The sequence below is a fragment of the Myotis myotis genome, unplaced genomic scaffold, assembly GCF_014108235.1.
Source record: "Myotis myotis isolate mMyoMyo1 unplaced genomic scaffold, mMyoMyo1.p scaffold_m19_p_1, whole genome shotgun sequence".
Classification (NCBI taxonomy): Eukaryota; Metazoa; Chordata; class Mammalia; order Chiroptera; family Vespertilionidae; genus Myotis; species Myotis myotis.
Window position 1 is genome coordinate 78,881,688 of NW_023416313.1, and position 14,227 is coordinate 78,895,914.

A 14,227-nucleotide genomic window follows, 5' to 3' on the forward strand; every position below is an offset into this window, starting at 1 on the left:
GGTTGCGGGCACATCCCCAGTAGCGGGTGTGCGGGAGGCAGCTGGTCGATGCTTCTCTCTCATCGATGTTTCTAACTCTCTATCCCTCTCCCTCCCTCTCTGTAAAAAAATCAATAAAATATATATTAAAAAAAAATTCCTTCTCTGGAAACTGTTTAATCATTAAAATTCCAGGAAAGGGTAAAAGCAGATGCACCTGAGAAAGGAAGAAGATAGAAGATGGAGGAAGACTTAGGCAGAAAAGAGGAACTGGAGTCAACTATTTTGGACAAGTGGAAGATAAGGAGATGGAGGCACACATGTGTCCTCCAACCCTCCCTAAAAGGGGAAACATGCTGAAGGGAAGCTGAAAGGAAAGGGACATTCACTTAGCTGTCATTAGAGAAGACTGACTCACAGAATTTCCCCTCACCACTTGTAAGGTTCCTGGGAATAGAGTGTATGTGAACGAGCCTGAATGACCTTCCTTGAAATATCCTGGCATCCTCTGTGACATGGTAGCAATACCGAAGTTCTCTTTTGCTCAAAGGAGTGGCTGAGAAGAAGGAAGCTGAGTGCACAGCCACAGATAGCCTGGAGGTACTTTGGGAAAAAGACCAAAGTCTATGGGGAGTGTTGAAGACCCAGTGGGAGAATAATCTAAACTTCAGGATGCACAGAGTGACCATCAGGACCACAGTGGGACTAACTGTCCAGGCAAACCACTACGGCATGAGAGTAGACCGAATTCACCAGTTAGAGAACCAGAATCCAATGCTACTGAGTTACTCATAACCATGAGAACAGGAAGGTTTTCGTGGAGATGTAGGCAAGCAGGGACCAGTGTGAGGAGCTGAGTACACAGATCTGGCAGTTTTCTTCCTCCTACCCAGGATCCCAAAGGAAACCTGAGAGAGCCTGCTAATCCTAATTAATATTTATTCCCATCACTTCTTCTAGATCTAGAAGTCCCAAATCTGAGATGGGGTGTGACACACACCAAAGAGTTGCATGATCAGCTAATTGATATCAACAGCAAGTTGGGGAATAAGAATGGCAATGAATCTTAAAAGTGTGGGATTCAGATGGGAAGAACAGAAAAGTGGATCATGCTGAATCCACTAAGAGTGATTGACTGATTCAATGTTCTAGTTGAGGGGCTAGGAATGGCTCTGACAATTTGCTTGACAGGTTGGCTGAATCACAGACCGAAAAATGACCAAACTAAATGAAGTGAAAATGTCAGGACTTTCTCAGTGTACTGCAGAGAAAGGCATTCAAAGGTGTAGAAAGATTGGGGTGCAAGAATGGATTCACCAGGTGAGGCTGCTCATCTCCCGGGGCATTCTGGTCACCTCTCTGGGCTGTAGTGGAGACCATCTACCTGATTCTGAGTTATATACCTACCATCCAGACCAACAACTCATCATGACCGACGTGCCATCTGACCTACCAAGCCATACTCTTTTGTTACTTTTCTAAGGACTTTCAAATATTTTGTTACAACTCAGGAAGATAGACAAGATTATTTCTGAATTGATAAAACTGAGGTTTACTTAAAATTATGCATTTTATATTAATAAAATTATATATACATCCACCACTCCAGATGGTTAAACACTGAGGATAATAATAGATCAATTGTAAATTTTAGTCAATTATAAGTAGTGCATTTAACCACATCTAACAATAAATATAAGTAAGAACAGCTCAAATTGCAAACTTAAAATACTCTCAGTGAGTTTATACCAAACCACACCGAGAATATATATCACTTATCTGTGGTAAAAATACATCATAGGCTCCACTGCACAGAGTAAGTGAGATGTGTGGGAAATGACTTGTCCTTTTCTTCCATTAAAGGGCAGAGTTTTTTGAAAAGAGATGGTTCAATTTCTTCCCTCCAAGCTGCCTTTTTAAAATAACATAACATAACACATACTTTGACACAACTCCACATGACTCAGAGGCCCTGCTTAAAATAAGACCAGAGCACATTCATGGAGACTGAATCACCTCTAACCTTCCGAACTTGGTGAGGATTACTAATCAGGATGTGTTTTCATTCCTGGGATCGTATGGGAAAGTTTGGATTCTTTCAGCTAACCTAACATTCAATCAGTTATGTTATCACTGGAGTTCTAAACAAGCTTTGTTTCTTTTCTTTTCTCATTGCCTCACCAAGAATATAAGACAACCCATGTAGAACTGTTGGTTTTCTATAAACAAAGACTACCCATCTTTAGGAAATACACGATTCCTGAGATTATTTTAAAAAGAACAAAGCAGCTTATGAAAGTATGGGACATTCATCCACATTAGGTCTTCCTGGAAGCGTTCCAGTTCTGAGAGACACATAGCTCTTCTGAGTTAATTATTTCTTTTTTAGCCCAGGAAAACTTTTTGGCAAAAGTCAAACACAATTTGGCATTTTTTTTCCTGATTAAAAATTGAGAAATAAAAGGGCAGAGTGCATACCACTAGCATGGACATACCAGCCTACGCTGCATTGCACATCATGTAACAGTGACTAGTTTGCATTTGCATGATTCTTGCAATTTTAAAGACCCATGTATTTAAGAAGAATAGCTCTAGTTTATGAGAAGAACAGTAATACGACTAAGACCTGGATTTGAATCTTTGTTCCTGCCACACTGCAGCTTTCAATTTCTTATTTGAAAAATAAGGATGAATAATATTTACCCCAAATATGCATAAAGGAAGTTCACATGTATGGACATGTTTTCTAGGTCCTAAGGACGGTCCACTTTGTAAATGTAATTGTTGTCCTGACTGACAAGCCTTAATTCTAAAGGGACTGAGTTCTTTCACCCACTTAGTCAGTGTTTCCTTAAGTGGCTGGGTCTGGGAGATAAAGAATTACAATCACTTCCTGTGAGTGATGTCTTTCTCTCAGTTGTAGAATGAGTAACATTTATATCATTCATTTTTAAGCACTAGCCTATTTGAGAACTATATTTCCCCCTAGGCATTTGGTTAAATCAGCCTAGAATAGCGATGACTTCTTAGCTCAGCATCTGCTCCTCATCTCCCTCCCACCCTTCATCCTCACCCCAACACACTAAAGGACATTTAAGCTTTTAACAACAGGTACTCTTTAACCCTCTCCCAAACATCCAACTTGATTAGATCATGAAATAGAGGGGGAAAATTCTTGCCTAAAATAGTCATCTTCCAGATGTGCCCACATTCAGGGTTGGTCCAGAATGTCACATCCTGGTGGGAAGTGACTCTGTGTGTTTTGTTCCTATTCAGGGTCCTGTTGTCAAAAGTGAATGTCACAGGTGTCCCTGTGAAATCATCACACAGTGACCCTTCTCAGTCACAAAGAAATATAAATATTGTGTCTCATCTCTGGTACACATTTGAAAGTCTACCTTTTCAGAGAGTTCAGTACTCGTTTTCACTGATAAATTATAAAAAGTCAATCTGTGGGGGCAATATTTAATGATAGCAACAGTGGCAGCGATCCTCATCCAGTAGTCCAAATTCCCAGTCTGAGTTCTTGATTTTTTTTAATAGTGGGATATATCTGAGCATTCTGGTGGCAATTTATTTCCACTCCTTTCTCTCTCTTCCATCTGCCTCTCCCGACTCCACTGACCCTCAGTTATGCAATTAAAGTAATCAGTGGGCACTTTGGCTCTTCTTTCCTGAAGGCATTTTTTTTTTTCACAGCTTTAACTTACTCACAGGAAGATTTTTTTTAAAGGCAGGCTGAAGCACACCAAGCAAACAAAAACATAAATGCACAAAGGCCCACTGTGGTTGTGGCCAAGGATGTTGGAGGGCAGCCTTACACAACAAACGTCTGGCTGTTGAAACCAAGATAGGGATAAAGCCCTTGGGCCACATCTGGGAGTGTGAGTGTGTGAATGGGGCTGAGCTGGCCTCCCACACAACAGGAATTCCACCCAAACTATGTGCTCTGTATGGGAGGACAGAAAAAAAATGTGTTTGGAATATCACTAAGGAAACCCAGATACATTATCTTTGCCAGAGTACAAAAGACAGTTGAGTTTGTGACTGACTCAAAATGACTAAAACAGAGAGCATGCATTTAATGATGTTGATGAAGCAGGGAAGGAGAAAAAAAAGGGTGGACACATTTTTTATGTCCTAACGAGAACAAGACACCTCCCTTCACAGGAACAGGGAAGACTGCCACTGCTCTTTCTCATGTCTGTGGATTTTTGCAGGCAAAGAAGAAATAATAAAGGCATTTTGGTCTTTCCATTTAAAGGTTTTGGCTGCCATAAACTGAGCTTGCAAATATCAAGATTTGTGTTCCTTCTTCCACATCCCTGAAATGCAGTCTGTTTCAATATGCACTACACAGTGGTAAGAGTATGTTCTGATGCCGGAATTCATGTTTGACCTCAGGATTTTGAGAGTATGTTTTAACCTCTCAACTCGTACTCTAAAAAAACATGATGTGTGTGTGTGTGTGTGTGTGTGTGTGTGTGTGTGTGTGTGTTTGATGTGGAGAGCCCTAAATTTTATGCAACAGTTTAGTTTCATTTTAATGCCAGTTAATTTTTAGCATTGTAATAACACAGCAAATTACCCTTTAAAAATATAGAAATATGTTTATATTAGTGAAATTTAAGCAATAATAACACTATCTGTAGTATACTTTGACAGATTGCTAACTATATAAACGTATCAGGAGCTATAATTTATTTCATAATAACTTGCCCACTTTTCTTAAGGCATGTGTCATGTAATTGTCACTCAGTGTGGGTCGGTGTGGCATTGGTCTGTCTGTTTCACAGGGTCTTATCCTCAATCTCTTCTTCATATTATCATGCATTCATTACTTTTTTGCTGTTGCATTTTGGTGACAAAGTTAGAAGTTCAGACTATTAAAGTATAAAGATATTAATTATTTTTAAAGTTGTCAAGGTGGAAGAGTCTAAAATCAGCCTCTTCATCTGGCAGCAAAATGAGTTGGATAATCTAAGCAAGGATCCAACATACTGAGGAACTATTTTAGTTTTGCTGAATATGTTAGTTAGGAGTGATGGGAAATCTTTATGTTGTTTCCTAAAGCAACAATAAAAATCTGGCACTTTTTATCCAAACATGTACATGGATATATCTTCAAAGATTATATTCACATGTTTTTTATGTTTGAATTTTTTTCCCTTTTTTTGGCTGACGGCTTGAAACATATGTTGTTCTAGGAAATCAGTGCATAACCTATGGGACTCAACACCAAGGATATAACCCAAACCTCAAAACCACATTCAGTAGAAATATTTGGCTCTTGCAGTCAAGACACCTGTAAGTTAATTGACATGACAGGCATAGATTATTTATGGGCTGGATATGAAAGAAAACAGAGGCCCAAAGTTTATAAGCATAGGCATAAAATTAATTCAAGCCACTTAATGTGAAGGCCAAAGAATGAAGTGGTAATTTTTAAGGAAAAAATATCAATAAAGCAGGACAATATGATAAACTTTGTAGATAATGACAGTTGCAAATTAGGGATTTCAAGATGCAAGGTTCTGCAGTTTAAAACCATTTAATCAAAGAAGCTGTCTCTATTTTTATGAACCTACTAGTGGCCCAGTGCATGAAATTCGTGCATGGGGGGAGGGGGGTCCCCTCAGCCCAGCTTGCACCCTTTCCAATTGGGGACCCCTTGGGGGATGTCCCACAGGGATCAGGCCTAAACCTATGGCCTGACATCCCTCTCACAATCTGGGACTGCTGGCTTCTAACCTCTCACCTGCCTGCCTGCCTGATTGCCCCTAACCACTCTGCCTGCGTGCTTGATTGCCCCTAACTGCCCTCCCCTGCTGGCCTGATCTCGCCCCCAACTGCCTCTGTCTTGGCCCCCACCACCATGGCTTTGTCCAGAAGGAAGTCGGACGTCCGGAAGATGGCCAGTTGACCTGGTCTAATTAGCATATTATCCTTTTACTAGAAGCCCGGTGCACGAAATTCATGCACTGGGGGGGAGGGGTTCCCTCAGCCTGGCCTGCACCCTCTCCAATCTGGGACTCCTTGGGGGATGTCAGACTGCCGGTTTAGGCCCGATCCTGCACCAGTAGTGGGACATCCCTCTCGCAATTCAGGACCACTGGCTCTTAACCACTCACCTGCCTGCCTGCCTTCCTGATTGTCCCTAACCACTCTGTTTGCCAGCCTGATCACCCCCAACTGCAGCCCTGATCCCCCTCAACTGCCTCCCCTGCCAGCCTGTTTGCCCCCAACTACCCCCTGCCACCGGCCTGATTGCTCCCAACTGCCCCCCCTCGCCAGCCTGATTGGGGTTGGGGGGCCGATTGGGGGAGGGGCTGGCCATGAGGAGGGGCTGTGGTTGGTGGGCTGGGCAGCCACCCCCCCAAATGGGTTGGGGGGTGACGATCAGGGCCAGTGGCCTGGGGGAGGAGCCATGGGTGGTTGGCAAGCCAGCCCTGCCCCTGATTGCGTGGGGGGGGGGCGGGCAATCTGGGGTGGGTGGGCAAGGGGAGAGGCTGCAGGAGATTGGCTGGCCAGCCCTGCCCCCTATTGGGGTGGGGGGACCAGGGGTGGGGCCAGCCTGGGGAGGGGCTGCAGGACATTGGCCTCCCAGCCCTGCCCCCTCTTGGGGTGGAGGGGTGCAATCAGGGGCAGACAGCCACGGGGAGGGGCTGTGGGCCTATTGTGGTGGGGCAGGTTGATCAAGGGCGGGGCTGGCAGGGGGTGGGGGTGGGAAGGGAGGGGGTATTTGGCCAGCCGGCCTGCTCTTTTTGGCAACTTCACAACTTTTACTTGTGGTGCCTGTGCTATGTCTGAAAAATACCTTCTCCCTCTGCCCGGGACAACGATGGGAAGGAGGCAGCAAAAAATAGAAGACATCCTTTCCTATTGCACATGGACCCTATATACAGGCTCACCTGGCCCAGGCCGTCAGGATGCTTGGCACATTCTAGTATCCCTGCTCAGGGGCTGGAGGGGTGACTGGTGGCAGCACACGTGAGAGGGGACCTCTGGGTGACCACTCTGGTCCTGGCTACTGGTCTTGGCACTTCCTGGTCCCCAGTTCCTTTCTGGTCCTGCCTGCAGCCCTGGTCCCCCTACCTGGCTCAGCCTCCTGTCTCCATCCTGGACTCAGATGGCCCCCTTGGCTCCTGGGGGCTCTGTCCTCCCCTCCTAACCTGGAGATCTCAAGGAAGGTTATGGCTTCTCAGAGACTCCTCGACAGCCCTGTCACTCATGTTCACACAGGGAAGGGGTGCATGTGGCAAAAGCAGCTGTATAAATGCGGGTGCAGGGGCAAGTCCTCTGGGGTCACTTGGACAGTTTGCTGATGACGCAGATCAGGGCCACATTCCATCCTTGAGGCACTGGTTGTCAGCTCGGAGGTTGGACAGGCCCTTTAGCTCCTGTTCCAGTTCAGCGGCCTTGCACTCTAGGGCCCTGCACTCAAATCTCACCAGCTCCAGGATGGCCGGCCTCTCTGCAAAGCGCTCTTGCCTCTGCATGGTGCGCTCCAGCTCTACCTTGAACTGCGCCAGCCGCAGCGTGGTCTGGGTCAGGGCCTCACGAAGTCTCTTGTTCTCAATGTGCAGCTTTGTGTAGAGCTTCCTGAAGCTCCCTCAGGCTCTTCCGATTTGGGCTGGGGTTCTGGGTTTAGGTCCTGCTGCCTCTGGAGGGGAAGGGCCGGATTCTGGGCTGATGTCCACTGGCTTCACCTTCTCCCCCTTCACAGGCCCTCTCCTCTCCTTGCCAACTCTGAGGTGCTCCCTGGAGGCCTGTGGTCCCTGTCCCTGCCCGACAGGCACCTCTACTCTCTGGGCAGTGCCATCAGAATTCTCAACCCCACGGACTCAGGGCTGCCAGGAAGGGTCCAGGCTCTGAGCGCCCTGCTTTTGATGTGGATGGGAGAGTCTGATGGGGGAAGGCCTGCACGGGGGAGGGGCTGCGAGGTTGGCCCCACTCCCTGATCAGATGATGTGCTTGCTACAGTAGGTGTCATAGAGACTGGCCCAATCAGGGCCATGTTCTGCCCACTCACCACTCCCCAGTCCCAACACCGCCTCCACTGCCAGGCTATCAGGCCTTTGGGATCACCAGCTCACAGTGCCTGCTTTCCCACAGGCCTAAAGCCCTCAGGCCTGTGGGAAAGCAGGCACCAGTAACTTCACCTGCATGCATGTGCACCCAGGCGGCTGCTGATGGAACACACTGCCCGCTTGGGGCCACTCACACCTGGGCAGGCAGGTCGTGGGCACTGCTGCCATGCTACTGCCACTGCCGCTGCTGCTGCTGCTGCTGGGGCTTGAGGCACTGACAGAGGCTGCTGGGCATGCCTGAGACCTACCCACCCTGGGTTGGGTGGCACATAGGATGCGCTGGCTGGTTAATTGCTGCTGCCGCCCTGGATCCCTTCACACAGGGGATACCTGGGCAGGTACCTGATCACTGCATTCCCACCCACCAACCCCAGGTCCCCCGAGGGAGGGCCGGATGAGGGCAGGGACCTCTGCCCCCAGCCCCGGATGGAGGCAAGCTGGCATTTGGCACTGTCCCACCCTGCCTTCAGTATGCAAATTAGGTGGTTAATTTGCATACCACCCTGATTAGCCAATGGGAAGGGTAGCGGTTGTATGGCTAATTACCATGTTTCTCTTTTATTAGATAGGATTAGTTTAGATAGATTATATAGGATAGAATTGCTTAAATGTGGGGGGAAGCCTTTTTCAGCAGGAGGACATGCTCTTGGCAGACAAAAACACATAATTCCTATATCTGGACTGATAGCCAGCCATATGCACTATACTGCCAAAGTGGTCATTAAAAAATTGAACGACTTTCTTACACCTTACACCAAATAGCTGTTGCCCTTAAAACCCCTCCTCAACCCCCACCTTAGGTTCTGCCTTTGCAGTTCACTCAGGTTCTGATTGGTTGGTTTCTATGCCAGTCAGCATCAAAAGCTCCGCCTCCTAGGAAGCCATTGGCTATCCAGCACTGACTTCCAGTGTTAGGTCAAACCTTCAGTGGTTATGGATCCTGGCTCTTTATATATATATAGATTATTTTTAAAGCATTTATTTAGCCTTTAGACTGTAGCAGCTACAATACTAATCAATACACAAACATGAATTGTTTAGTGGTGGGAATTCTGATAGGTAATTCTAACACCCTAGTTAGAAGTCTAAATTCAATTATCTAATGTCAAATTCCAGAAATTTTCAAAGAGTGGCATTTTGTTTGTAATCATAACCCACGGATTCTGAAGGTGGTAGTTACGTTATCTAAAGAGAGATTTCTATCCTATACCACTAGATAAAGGGGTGTGATCTAACTTGGAGAAAAACTGAATGCATAGCACAGAAAGCATTTTATAATGGACCTTCACAGTACTCAATAATGATTGTCTGAATACATTTGGAATAAATTTCACATGACAAACTTTGAATTAAAGACCATGCAGAAGAAATAGATATACTTAAAACCTCAGAAACCTCCATAAGACAGAGGAAGATTGGGTGGCAAAAAGCCTATTTAATGCTTGGAGTTGTTTTCATTACCAATGCACATTCATTAAACATCCATTAAACATCATATAATGCACAATTGAACATTCGTGTAAAAGCATTTGAAAATTCCACTGGTAAAGCCTATACTTTCTATGAAAATACAGGACATAGATATGGGAAGATTCACTCAAGATTCTTAAGCTCAGACTCTGACAATATCCTTTTCTCTATTAGAACATGTAGGACTCAGATAAGTATAAGCACCAAGATAAAGTAATTAATTACTTAATATTTAAAACTGTAACTTGATTTTACTATTCTACAGACAACTCCAAGCATTAAATAGTCTTTTTTTCCCCTACCCAATCTTCCTCTGTCTTATTCAGGTTTCTGAGGTTTTAAGTGTGTCTATTTTTATATCTCAGGTCGAGTGATTTTTATGAGCATCTATTAGTATAAAATAAGAATAATGATCAGCAACATTATCTATAGCAGTTAATTTGGCATTTATGATATAAAACTGCCCACAAAAGCCCCCTCTAATAATGCAAATGTGTGCACCCTAATTTACACCTGCAATAGTGGCATTTTTCTGTTAACCTGCAGAGCAGCCATTTCTATCTGAGAATTCATTCTCTAGCCAGCTTGCATTAGGATACAAGGAAAATGCATGCCCGCTATTTTATAAGAGGCAAAGAACATAAACTACTAATGGATGATATGTAATTTGAGGTACATTTATGTATTGTAACAATATGCAGTTAATTTTTGCAGGATGGATAAAAATACAGGCACAGCTCATTATTCTCTCCACGGAACTCCATGACACCCCTCTTACCTATAGCACATCATTATGATAATGATGTCCTATTTTCCTAGATCTGAGAAAATGTGTATTCGGAATTCTCATTTAATTCCCATCACACTTTCACTAACCATTTAAAAGTTAGACAATGTTATCCTGGAATAATATAAAAAACTATGTAACATACACGCTGGCAGAGGCAATGAACAATCAGCACACTGTGGAAAGGAAAACACCAGAAAGGACTGACAGAGAATTGGGAGGACGTTAGCCCTGCCTACCACCAGGTTATTTGCTCTTAAACACCTCTCTTTCCGCCTGGTTCCTCAGGAACACGGAGGTGGGAACAGCAGCAGCAGCAGCAGCAGCAGCAGCATCACGGCCCAGATGCCTGCACTCAAGACCAGCGGCAATTGCTCCCCACTCTTCATTTCTGGACAAATGTTGAGGCTCCTGAGTAGATATCTTCATAAGACTAAATAGAAAAGAACACACACCTCACAATGTAAGAAACAGACGAAAAAAGGGTTCATAATGATGTGATCCTCATGAGATACGTACCTGTATTAAGTACCAGGAAGATAAAGTCAGCAGAAATAAAACCATGAAAAGCACCCAGCATTGGGTCTGGAGCTGGTATTCCTCACTCAGATTCTCTTGCCCTCCCCTCCCGCAGCCTAGCTACAGACTAGATTCCTTACCTATCGGGTGAGTCTTCGGGCAGGATTGTCTGTGAGGAAGGTAGAGGGAAGAGGACAGAATGCAGTGTGGCAACATTTCCAAAGCCACCATTGTGGTGAGGTGGGAAAGCCCAAGTGTTCTCAAAGAAAGGAACTCCTAGATTCCTGAAACACTGGAATAGCCTAGTTCGTACTAGGAACTGGCCATGAGGATAGAAACATATATTGATTTTATTGTGAATTCTGTCCAAAGACCCAAGGCTTTTGTGTATATACCTGTCATTAGCTTTGTCTAACCTATAGTATTAAACAGTAAAACCTTCAGGGCTTATAATAAGGCTGAAGTCTGTTGTATGTGAGTACTAGGAATATCTCTGTGCACTCTGATAATGAAGGGGATGGTTAATAGTCTTTGAGCAAGGAAAGTGGTAATTCACCTTAAAAAATGAATATCTAAATTTTTTTCTGATCTAATTTTTAAAAACAACTTCAATCAATTTTTCCAAATAGCCATCTTTTGATCTCTAACTCCAATCAACAATAACAATAACCTGCATATTCTAAGCAATGCCAGACACAGCTCTTGAGAGAGAACTCCTCTCATTGGAAAGTTGTCAGTCAACATGATGATGGTGGTAATCAGAAATACACCAATGAATATGGACAAAGGATTCAACTAATGTTGATAGAGAACACAACCTGTTTCAGGCATCCAGATGCACAGAGCAGGCACACACATTTTCCTTAAAGAGCCCATCTATCTATATATATAAAAGCCAAGCAACCAGGACAACCAAAACAACTGGAAATGACCAGAACAACTGGAACAACCAGTTGCTATGATGCGCACTGCTGCGGCCAACCAGCCCGATCTGGGCCCCGCCCCCCACCCCCACCCCCCCGAACAACCTCCATGGCCCCTCCTCCCAGCTGGCCCAGCCCCTGATCAGCACCCCCCCACCCCGATTGGTGGCAGGGGTGGCAGGCCAACCTCCCATGGTTTCTCCCTCTGGCCGGCAGGCACTGATCACCTGATGGGGGCTGGGCCCCGGACTGGGATGGAGAACAAGGGATGGGTGGCAGTGGATGTGGGTGATGAGGGAAGGAGAAAGGGGGGAAGCAGGGAGGCGAGGAACCTAATTGGCCCTGATCTCCAGCCAGGCCTAGGGACTCCACCCATGCATGAATTTCACGCACCAGGCCTCTAGAAGTAAATGTTTACAGTTTTGTGGGTCTTCCTGTCTCGACTACAACCACTGGACTCTGTTCTTGTAATGTGAAAGCAATATAGACAACATGCAAGAGAATGAGAGTGGCTACATTCCAATAAAACTTTACTTAATTAGTTACAGAAACAATGTGGGTAGACTTGGCCCATGGGCTGCAGTTTGCAAGCCTCTGCTTTAGAGGAATGAGTCCCCCTAGTAAAGGGCTCCTATCACCCCATTTCAATGTGCAACTCTGAGGTGGACTATAGATCAGAGGTTTCAACAACCCTCTCCTGGAGTAATTTTCTAGAGCCTTCACAGGCCTCAGAGAAGCAATTCATTTACAGGATCATCAGTTTATTATAAAAGAATATAACTCAGGAACAGTTGGATGGAGAGATGCACAAGGCCAGGCATGGGAAAGGGGTGTGGAGCTTCCATCCCAGACCTCCCCCATACTAGGCCCACTCTGTTAAAATCTCCACATGTTCACCCACCTGGAGGCTCTCTGAACCCCATCCTTTTGGGGTTTTATGGAGTTTTCATTACATGGGCACAATTGATTAAATCATTGACCATTTGCTATTGATATAACCTCAAGCCCTTCTGCCCTCTCCAGAGATAAGGGGATGAGACTGAAAGTTCCAATTCTCTAATCACAGGGTTGGTTCTCTTGGCAACCAACCCTGATCCTTAGGTACTTTCTAAAAGTCTTCTCATTCACAAAATAAAGACACCTTTATAGCTATTTTCGTTTAGTAAATTCCCAGGGTTTTAAGAGCTCTGTGCCAGAAAAAGGGATGAAGAACAAATATATAGTTTCTCTTATAAATCATAATATCACCCTTGGCTTTTGGCATCCTGTAACCTACTAGTGCCAGGCCTGTGAAGGCTACTTCTAACTGTTCATCAGAATGCATTCTTCTGTACAGAACCAGAATTACAGATATGGATGAGACCACAGACCCAGTATTTGGAGCCTAGAGATTGTGGAGAGCCAATATTAATTCTGCAAATGATTAAAATGGCTGAGGATCATGGTTCTAAAGGTAGGATTCCCTGGACAAGCAATTTAAGGAAGATAACTTGTCAGAAATGCAGATTCTCTGGCCCCACCCTAAACGTACTGAATCAGACATCCCAGGGGTTATCAGGCAATATGTGGCTGAACCAGCCCTCCAGGTGATGGGAATGGGAAGCAGTTAGTCACAAGGAGTGTGAGTCCCTGATACATGAGAGGGAAATGATATGTTCCCTGTTCTCAGAGTTTATTGAGATCTTCCTGTCAGTAGATTTGCTTTATACTTTGAATAGTTGGAAACATGCTTTTGTACACATTCTGAGTTCTCTTGTAAGGGTAAAAGAAGGGCCATTGTTAGGCCTTTGGAACTAATGGGAGTCCTTGAACTCCAGTCACCTCTGTGTCTCCATGTCCCCCACAGTACCTTTTATTCAGTAGGTGCTTAGTATGTTTTCTGAATAAAGAACATTTTTAAAAAAATCAGAAATGATTCTAAGACAACAGCTTTGGTGAAAATTTTGGAAAAGCATGTTCACACATCTGATGTATGTATCAGACACTGGTTTCAGAAAATTGGAAACCTGTGTTTGGGTTTCCTGTCTATAGTTGGCGTGACCCATGTTCTGCCCAGAGTTGGGGAGGGGCTGGTGAAAATCCACAGAAAAAGTGATAAGGTGGTGGGCTCCTGGGTATAGTACCATCGGTTGAACCACTTGGGGGGAGGGGTGACTCAACCTCAGAAATAAGGTACTTCTGCTCATTCATGTTTTGAGATCAGCAAGCTAGTTTTTCCTTTTGCTGAATGAGTTTCTTGTCTCTCAAAATCTCTCCGTCAGTTCAAATACACACATATTCTAACATCAAAGCATGTGAAATTAAGATGTGTATTATAATCTACGACTATTTAGCTTCAGTCAAATGTGGCACACCCTCCTTAAGCCATCAATAAATAGCGTATTTATCAATTTGATGATCTCCTAGAGAAACATAAATACATACCTGTTCACAGGAAACTAAGCTATCTTGACAGTCCA

At 44.6% G+C, this 14,227-nt stretch overlaps 1 long non-coding RNA gene across 1 annotated transcript; it reads left to right on the forward strand.

Moving 5' to 3' along the window:
• The first annotated feature begins 1,936 nt into the window (after positions 1-1,936).
• LOC118656614 lies at positions 1,937-10,819 on the forward strand. The gene is made up of 3 exons (XR_004967646.1): positions 1,937-2,014; positions 4,244-4,341; positions 10,615-10,819. It is a non-coding gene; the product is annotated as an uncharacterized LOC118656614 (long non-coding RNA).
• Positions 10,820-14,227: the final 3,408 nt, after the last annotated feature.